Below are 8,790 nucleotides of genomic sequence, written 5' to 3'. Positions count from 1 at the left end.
ATCAGAAGACGCCACAGGCATCTATGGAAGAGAGCGCTGAGATGTCCTGGACATGCTGAGAGAAATACCAAGATGAGGGGGGCATGAACTCAGCCCAGTTTGTTCAGAAGACTCAGAAAAGGATGACACTGGTCTGTGAGCTCATGAATCAACCTATGCCCCTGGCTGAAGCCAAATAGAAGCAGTGGTCGAAGTGGGCAGGAGCGGTTGGGAGCGGTGCTCCTCTCCTTTCTTTAATTCAGTTTTACTGTTCGTATACTTTTATTTTAAAAAGAAACAGTTGCACAATGGTTCATTTTTCAAATAAAAGTACAGGAAGTAGCTGAAACCTTCCCTTCAGTGCACTGCACTGAACGTTCCCTTAAACAGCAGGTGCATTTGTTTGTGGGTTTGTATTGCCTGTAGGAGGTGGCATGGCGATGGGGTTTGTGGCGAGCTGGGCAGGCCAGCAGGGAACATAGTTCCACTACTTCTTTTCATACACTTCGACCACTGAACAGAAGTGGATATATGATTAATAGTCCGGGCTGCGCGGATGCAAAGTGGGCAAGAAAAGCCTGGCTCTACTTCTGTTGTCGGAATACAAATTATTGGTCCAATGGCACAACCTCCACCTTGTCACCACAATCATCAGCAACGTGAACTTTTGGGTTCAGCAAACAGAGTTGAAAGCTCTCACAGGTTTACCATGTGAATTGATTAAAAGAGTGTAAGACTCAAGAAACCAGGGTAAATTGCCCAATTACAGGTGAATGGCTTCACAGTTAATGCATGTGAATGATACCGGTGGGGTTATTGCACTTACAAATATTGTGAAGTCTGGTATTTTCTAGGCCATGTTTGAGATTTGTTCTCAGAGAAACCTGGTCGAGCATGATTACTTCCATCATGTCCATACTCCCGCAGAGAGGTCATGTGGCTCCGACCTTACTGGCTTCCAGAGGCTCAACGCCAAGTAGTCCAGGAGCAAATCTGCAAGATATTGGACCTACAAGTCATCAAGCCCTCCCAAAGCCACTGGGTCTCTGGGAAACAAGACAGGAGTTGGAACACTTTGGTGTGTATCCCATGCCTTGGATCAATGAGATGATTGAGAGAATTGGCATCTAAACCTCTATATCAGTAATGTAAAATCCCTTGGCCCCGTCAGAAGAAGGAAAATACCACCTCCCTCAAACCAGAAGGACTCTTCCTGATGACCTATGGGGCCAAGAGTGGCATTGCAAGTTAACAAGCCTTAGAGGACCAACATGACATCCTGACAAGCTGGGCAACTGCCAAGAAAGACCACAGAGAAAGCCAAAAACAAAGTGTAGGACACCAAAAATTCTGGTGAGTGACTGTTTGCCGCTTAGAAGGCGGTTAAGTGAAAAGAAAAGGCTATGGACTAAAATCCCAAGGAAGTAGGTAGAATGGGTCATTTATGCTCTCTAGCCATGACTATTTGGTGTGTGAAAAATAAACATTTTGTGAAGTTTTACTTGGTCTCAAGTTGTCTTGAACCGTCGGGCATTGCATAGCAGCCAAATATTCTGCTTCTCAACACTCCTTCCCTTATTTCTCATCTCTGTAGCACTCTTTTGCTCACAAAATGGTGCTAAAGTTCCATCATATGTACTAAAACCAAAAAGGAATTGATGGACACAATCTGTTTCACAACAGATAAAATACACACGGTCAATGCCACCAATCACACTGAATCATACCAGCACACAGGACTCCTTCACCCATCAACAGGTTTCGGACGAGCCTCTCCCTTTTCCCCGGCCAAAGTTCATCTCTTCACACTTTATTCCAGAACCAGGTGCCAAGAAGCCATCAAAATGGCAGAGGAGCACTATGCAAGACCACTTTACATTAGTTATATGATGGCGGTTAGTCTTATTATATCATTAACAGCTCTGAGGGGTGAGTACCCTATGTCATAGTATTTACGAGATAAAGCAAGTGCCTGTAAATATGTAAAAACATTTTTTTTATTAAAATGATTTAGTTTGTTACAAACTTTTCATTTCATTTTTAAAACTCAGTGATACACAAAATTATAAAATATAACAGTTCAATTGAGAGCTAGAGAGAGTAGATAAGATTTTTAAAAAAATGTAGAGACAATAAGAAGATCTCTTGTTAACACTTTCGGCATCAATTAGGCCAGTCGTCAGTATCTTCACTTGGCTTTCTGTTGAACTCCAGGCTGCAATCCCAAGATATGTTGTAAGTATTGAGTTATCGTGAAAATTAGTTTGTTTTCACGTCTGTTCAATAATAAAGACCAACGCATATCCGTGTCCATCTGTTGACTCGATATTTTGAAAAAGTTACCAAAATTCAGTCTCTTGGTCGTTAATTCTGGGCAGATCATTACTAGATGATAAATTGTTTCTGGTACTTCTCTATCTTTACAGAAACGACAATAGTTGTCACTTTTCGGGATTTGTCGTATCATTGCCAGTTTGTCTCTTGTAGGTAAGTTATTTAAACAAATTGCCATGTACACTGTACGGATATTGTTATCAGGAAACTGTTCCATGTACTTCGGAATTTTGTTTAGTGCTCGAGTGTCCAATTGACTTTGAAGATTTCTTAAATATAGAGTTTGGCATGACATGTTCGGATCCAGTCGTTATTTGCTAATTTGCGTTTTGCATGTTGTGGTCTGTTCATGAGGGTTTCGAGTGATATTTCTTCATCCTTTAATTGTTGGTGCAAATGATCTTTCCATTTCCTTAAAAATGTATTATGAAAAGCAGTTGGATTATTTTTCAAAATTGCTGTTGTTTCATTGTTTGTCAGAAGTTTTCTTAGTAGGTCGAGCTGTTTCCATTTCACTATCGAAGATAGGGATTGGGTTGCCACCTCATAGCAAATTCTAGCCATCGGATAAGAATCTGGGAGCCTTAAGATCTTTCTCCAGAATATAGCTTCTAGTTTCGCCCAATTGTTGGATTGTGAGTGGATCATTGCGTCGCTGCCATATGTAATTACCGGGATTACTTTCTGCCTGTAGAATGTTATGACAGGTTTAAAGGAACATTTGCCATATTTCCTGTGTAGGACACAGCCTTGTCTGGCTAGTGTCTGGGTTTTCATTTCCACGTTATTGAACCACTGTTTTTCTATTTTAGATTGATTTAGTATAATGCCGAGATATTTGAAGGTCGGTACTTCTTCTAGACAAATGTTATCAATAGAGAATTTTAGTGCTGGATGTTTCTTGAATGGAAGTTTTACTAATGGCATGATTTTAGTCTTTGCCGTATTGATCCTTAGGTTGTTGGATTTCATGTAGGTTCCCATAAGATGTAAGCTCCGTTGTAGACCCGAGATGGTTTTGTCTAAAAGGATTATGTCGTCGGCGTAGAATAACGCTGGAATTGGGACAGAGTTCAGTTTTGGAGGGTTCAGAGCCAGGTCATTAAGATGTTCTTCACAATCTGCTGTGTATAAATTATATAATGTGGCTGCGAGAGGACAACCCTGCTTTAGTCCTTTCATTGTTTTTATCATGGGTGTAGTCGTGCCATTCTTTGAAAGTCTCACAGCTATTGTTGTATCGGAATATAATAGTTTTATTGGCTCGAGGATCTCCACTGGACAATTCCACGCCGACAGTTTTTCCCATAGTCGTGTTCTTGGTATGGAATCAAATGCCATATGTAGGTCCAAGAAAGCAGCATAGATCTGTGTTTTTTTTTCTATTGCTTCATATTTGACCAAGTTCATTATAAGGAGATTTATATTAGTACCAACGCCAGCAGTGAATCTCGTCTGTCTTGCTGCCAATCGCTTTGTTTTCTTAGCCCATTCCTTAAGTTTTTTGAGGAGCAATGCGGCGAAGATCTTGCCCAATGGGTCTAGTAGTGCGATCGGTCTAAAATTCAGCGGATTGTCCCACGCCCCTAGTTTGTATATGGGGACGATTATTGCTGTTCTCCATGATGGAGGGATGGTATTCTGTTTGTTGATGGTTTCTATGAGTCTCATCATGAAGAGAATCCACAGCTCCGCATTTTGTTTTAGAATTGCGTTGGACAGACCGTCAGGACCTGGGGCACGAGGTGTTCAGTTTTTCAAAAATCAGGATCAGGTCTTTCTTCTCGTAGCGAACATTCCATGCTTTATTTACAGTCTGTAGTGCTCGTGGCATGGTATTATCTGGATCATTATATATATTTGCAAAGTGGTCTATCCATTTTTGCTTGGTCACGTTTGCTATCAAGAGTTGTTGGTTGCTTTCATTATTGTTCAAGAGATTACAGAGTTGTCTTGGGTTGTGGTTCTTGTAAGCTTTCATCATGGTTTCTGCATCGTTTTGTATCAGTGTTGCCTGGTATGATTTCCTCCAGTTTGTGTATTTTTGTTTTATTTTTTTCTTCTGTGCAGAAATTGAAATTCCATTTGTGGGTTTTCGGTTGCGAATGTCCTTACGCATCTGTTTTTTTTTCTGCGCAACTACAGTATCGTAACAATGATTGTATAGTTTCGATTGGTTCTTCCTCGGCTTTAGGAAGGGAATCAGAAAGGTATCATAATTATGTTTGTCAATATCTGGCATTGTTGTTAAGTGTAATCGGTCTGTGAGATCTCCTTTTTGCTGTAAATATGTCAAATTAGAGTCTACTCAGGAGAGGTCTCCAATCATTGTCCCAGCTGCATCACGGGTGCTCTCCCGTCTCCTTCATGGATTGTAAAACCAAGTTCTCTCTGGAGGAGAGTGAGAGATTTAGGTATACTCAGATCTGCCACTGCATCACTGATCCCTCGGTAAAGGCAGGGGCGACCAGAGATCGCATGGGACTGGAGCCCACTGTAGTTGAGTAAATTGACAAAGGGGGCATCCCACGTCTGTATACATTACTGGGGGTCGACTTGTGTGTGGGAGAGAGGGGTTGTTTGGACCCCCTCATACATTCAGCACGACATGGACCACTTGCTCTTCCAATGGTGGGGGACGCTTCCATTGCCCTTATGCTAATGTCGGCCTTATGCTGGCATTGGCATAGGTGGGGCTGTTGCGAGAGACACTTGGCATCCATTTTGTGCACCCTCGACTCCATCTTTGGACTGGGCCTCACTGCGATAATACGAAAAGGCTTCTCTCCCCTCTGCAGCGCCACACACACACCGCTCATGGCCCCCACCTTTTCTCACTGTGCCTGAAAGCTTTGCAGCTCCATTCTCACGCTTAAGCCGGAGGTAATTGCAACAAAACAAATGTAACATCTCGTCCTTCCTCAGAGATCACTGTCCCATGTGTGAACCGGCTTGAACCATACCTTGTAGCTCATCCATCTCCACAAACCTGCCTGTGCCCTATTACCCCCGCTGTTGGAAAATTACTGCCAGTGTAACCCTGTGTCCCTGCAAGGTATTCTCTTGATGTACCAGACACGTGACCCTGCTGTGAAGCCCACCCCAGTGTGCCCCCAACTAAAATCAGACCTCTGTCACAGTATATTGCACCTTAGAACTAACAAATATCAGCATGCCCTGTAGTCTCTTTGATGCGCTCAGACCCACCCCACTATCGATGTTATCACACTGACCAAGACCCCTAAGTCCGGTACACCATATAAGCCTCAATGAGTGATGTTGTGATTACATGTATGCAATTTATAGGTTTATGATGATTTGCACAAAGGAGCTGTAGTGACGGTTATTTAGTGCATGTCTAATGGTAGTATCTCATGTTAGCTTAGTTAGTTCCCGCCCTGCTTCACAGCGACCTGACCCTCACCCTGCCCGGACACAGGCAGATGGACCTCGTGAGGCTCACCCTCCTGCCAACCGAACAGCCAATCCGGAGGGAGCAGCACCTACAGCTACATATGTTACTTAATTTTTTATCCAATCCTGTGTCCATGTAGTCCCTTATAGATGATGTCACCAATGACGATTTTTGCCTTGATAAGTTCATGTAATTGTAATGTTTGCCAGAGTGCTCTCGGGCAGCAGAGATCTCTGGATGCCAATTTTACATAAAAGAAAACTAACTCTTGCAGCCTGTTCTCTTAGTCTCATTCCCTGTTGGGGTGTGTGTTATTTCTTTGCATTGCACATATAAGACAGGGACTGGGCCTTTACATTTGGTGACCCACCGCAACGTGATTGGGACAGGTGTCCCGAGGCCCTGTGCCGTGTTGCGAGATCCGGGACGGCCCCAGCGAAACCATCGCCTCCGCGGTTGACCAGCTCGTGCGCACAAACGAGAGGGTCAAAGGGTTCCCGTTTTCCAAATACCCAACTAAAATTGCCTCCCGAGGCGGGTCACGGCTTGGTTGGGGTGCGGACCAGATTGTGGATAGACCGTGACCGGTGGCTTTCGGACCACCCGACCGAACACGTGAGTACCGGTTGCGAGACTTTAAAGGGAGAAAAGAGGGTTTGGGAGAAAGGGAACAGATAAAGGAGTGGGTAAAAATAAAAGCTAGGACAAGTCTGTTTGAATGTCACTGAGGCTTTTTCTTATCGATCCTTTATATGGCCATTATGTTTTGTGGGAAAAAAAGAGGTAAAGAGGAATAAGGGATCCTAGCCCGAAGGGGGTAGAAGGCGGTGCCGTGTAGCATTGTCTCGACCAGTGCAGGGATCAAGTGAAAATAATGAGAAAAAAGTACGAGTCTCATATATTTAGTAGACTCGGAGTAGTAATTTAGAATATTCTTTTTCCCTGTGAGCAGAATTCTTGTTGACGTAGCCTGAGGGGGCTCAGAGGTGGGGAGTGCATGAGAAAGCAAGAACGAGGGACAATAAACTAAAGTAAATTGAAAAGGGGGGAGAACATTGAAAGGTAGTTCATGTTATGTGTTCAATGTGTCAAAGTGTTACATTTTGTTTTGTCAGTAGGTGCCTATGTATCTGCGTATCGATAACTATAAAGGTTGATGTGAAAAATTGGTAAACAAATCTGTGATTACTGTTGAGAAATAATTTTGTGGTTCCAGCAAAAGGGTGTAAGTGAAAAGGTTGTTGAAATTTGTTGACGATAAGAGTTAAACGAGGCTGACCAGACGTGTTACAGAAAGGAGATTATTAAGTAATTGACAGTGTGAATTTATACCAAGAAAAAGGAGGTGAACACAAGTAAGAGCAAAAAACACGCCATTATGGGAGGGACCACACCATTTGCACATATTTGTCAGCATCTCCCTTTGTATAGTGAGAAAATTCAGAACTATCATGATCAGTGGGTGGTGGAAATAAAAGGAGACCGTGTACTGCCTATATGGCTGGAGGGAGGGTCATTTGATAAGAGGGTATTGGATCTAGTGTCCACACACCTGCTCGCAAAATACAGGGGAAAGCAGTTGCAGAACAGGAGAGAGGTGCTAGACCTGTGGCGGATGTTCGAAGAAGTAGCGCCTAGCGGCGAGGTAAGTAAAGACACAGTAATTGAGAAATAGAAGGCCCCGGAGGGAGGAGATGGGCCTGCAGGGGGAGAATGCACGTCAACAACAAAAGAGAATGACCTCACTAGAATCTACCCATTATTGACAAGGCCTGCAGTAGGATACAGTGTGCTCCTATATGTGCCAGCGTGCACCACACAAACTACCCCGGCAACAGCATCAGCCACCGCCCGCCACTGTATGAAAGGGGAGGGTTATACAGCCCAACTAGTGCCGCTCCAGTGAATTTAGCGTGGTTAACAGGAGACTTAGACAGGCAGCTTGCACATGCACAAATGGAGATAACGCGATTAAGAGCCTTGTGTAATAGGGGCCAGATGTTGCCAGGGGGATGGGAAGTACCACATTTAACAGTGGTTGACCTCACACCTCTACCAAGTGTTGCAGGGGGATCCACACTCTCCCCGCTGCCGCCAATACCGAAAGGTCAGGAACAAGAGTGGCAATCAGGTGAGTTCCTGTTCCATTTAAATGGCAAACCCGTAATAATAATATGACCTACAACGCCAGACAGCCAGACACCCAGAGAGGAGAGGGGCAAGGAGAAAGGGAGTCAGAGGAGGAGGCAGAGGAAGTATGGAGTGATTTAGATGAATATGAGGAGAGAGCGGTAGCGGCAGGATCTCCGCTGCCATTCCACTTTGACCAAGAGGATGAAAGGGCTGCACCAAGCTGGCAAGGGAGGTTAAAACAAAGAGTAGGGAACATGCTTGTGAGTAAAACGAAGAAGGGAACGGTAAGTAAGAAAGGAGGAAAAGCAAAGCTACAAATGCCTCTGATACACAAGGGAGCAGGGAGGCTCCACTACATACGGTGGGCACAGATCGACAAGAATAACTTGTTGAAACTTCTCCCTCCACTTTCGGGTAGGGCGAGGAAATGGATACATGCATTCAAAAAACACACAGCAGGGGTACCATTGGCTATAGGGGATGTGAAAAGTTTGCTGGTGTCCGCTGTTGGTGATCAAGCGGACGCAGTGTGGGTAAAGGCGGGGTTCCCGGGAGTGACAATGAACTGTGACCGCCATGATGGGTCATCATTTAATAACATTAGAGCACAAGTATGGGACGCATTCCGGAGAACTTTTCCAGACACTCCAGATTTACACTTAGTGATGCAATGAACTATGGGGGAGGATGAGGAGCCTACGCAATTCATCCTCTGGGTACAACACCTGTGGAGAAGTGAAACGGGTACGGCGTGGGACCAATCCACCGCCTTGTTCTACTTTATAATAAAAAAAGGGCTCCCGAAGGAGGTACAGAAGGCCTTGGATAAAATAGCTGGGATAGAAGCCAAGGGCTGGCCCGAGATTGAGAGCATAATTGTACACCATTGTAGGAGGATCAAAGAAAGAGAAAGGGAGATAGCACAGTGA

At 44.2% G+C, this 8,790-nt stretch overlaps 1 protein-coding gene across 1 annotated transcript in view; it reads right to left on the bottom strand.

Moving 5' to 3' along the window:
* The window catches only part of CYREN (cell cycle regulator of NHEJ), a 76,352-nt gene that overhangs the window by 37,216 nt on the left and 30,346 nt on the right, over window positions 1-8,790 (bottom strand). The gene's annotated exons all lie outside the window — the stretch shown is intronic.

This window comes from Ambystoma mexicanum, chromosome 12, assembly GCF_040938575.1.
Source record: "Ambystoma mexicanum isolate Mex_15411 chromosome 12, UKY_AmexF1_1, whole genome shotgun sequence".
NCBI classification, from domain to species: Eukaryota; Metazoa; Chordata; class Amphibia; order Caudata; family Ambystomatidae; genus Ambystoma; species Ambystoma mexicanum.
Note: the sequence above shows the minus strand (reverse complement) of the source record. Positions and strands in the feature narration are given on the sequence as shown.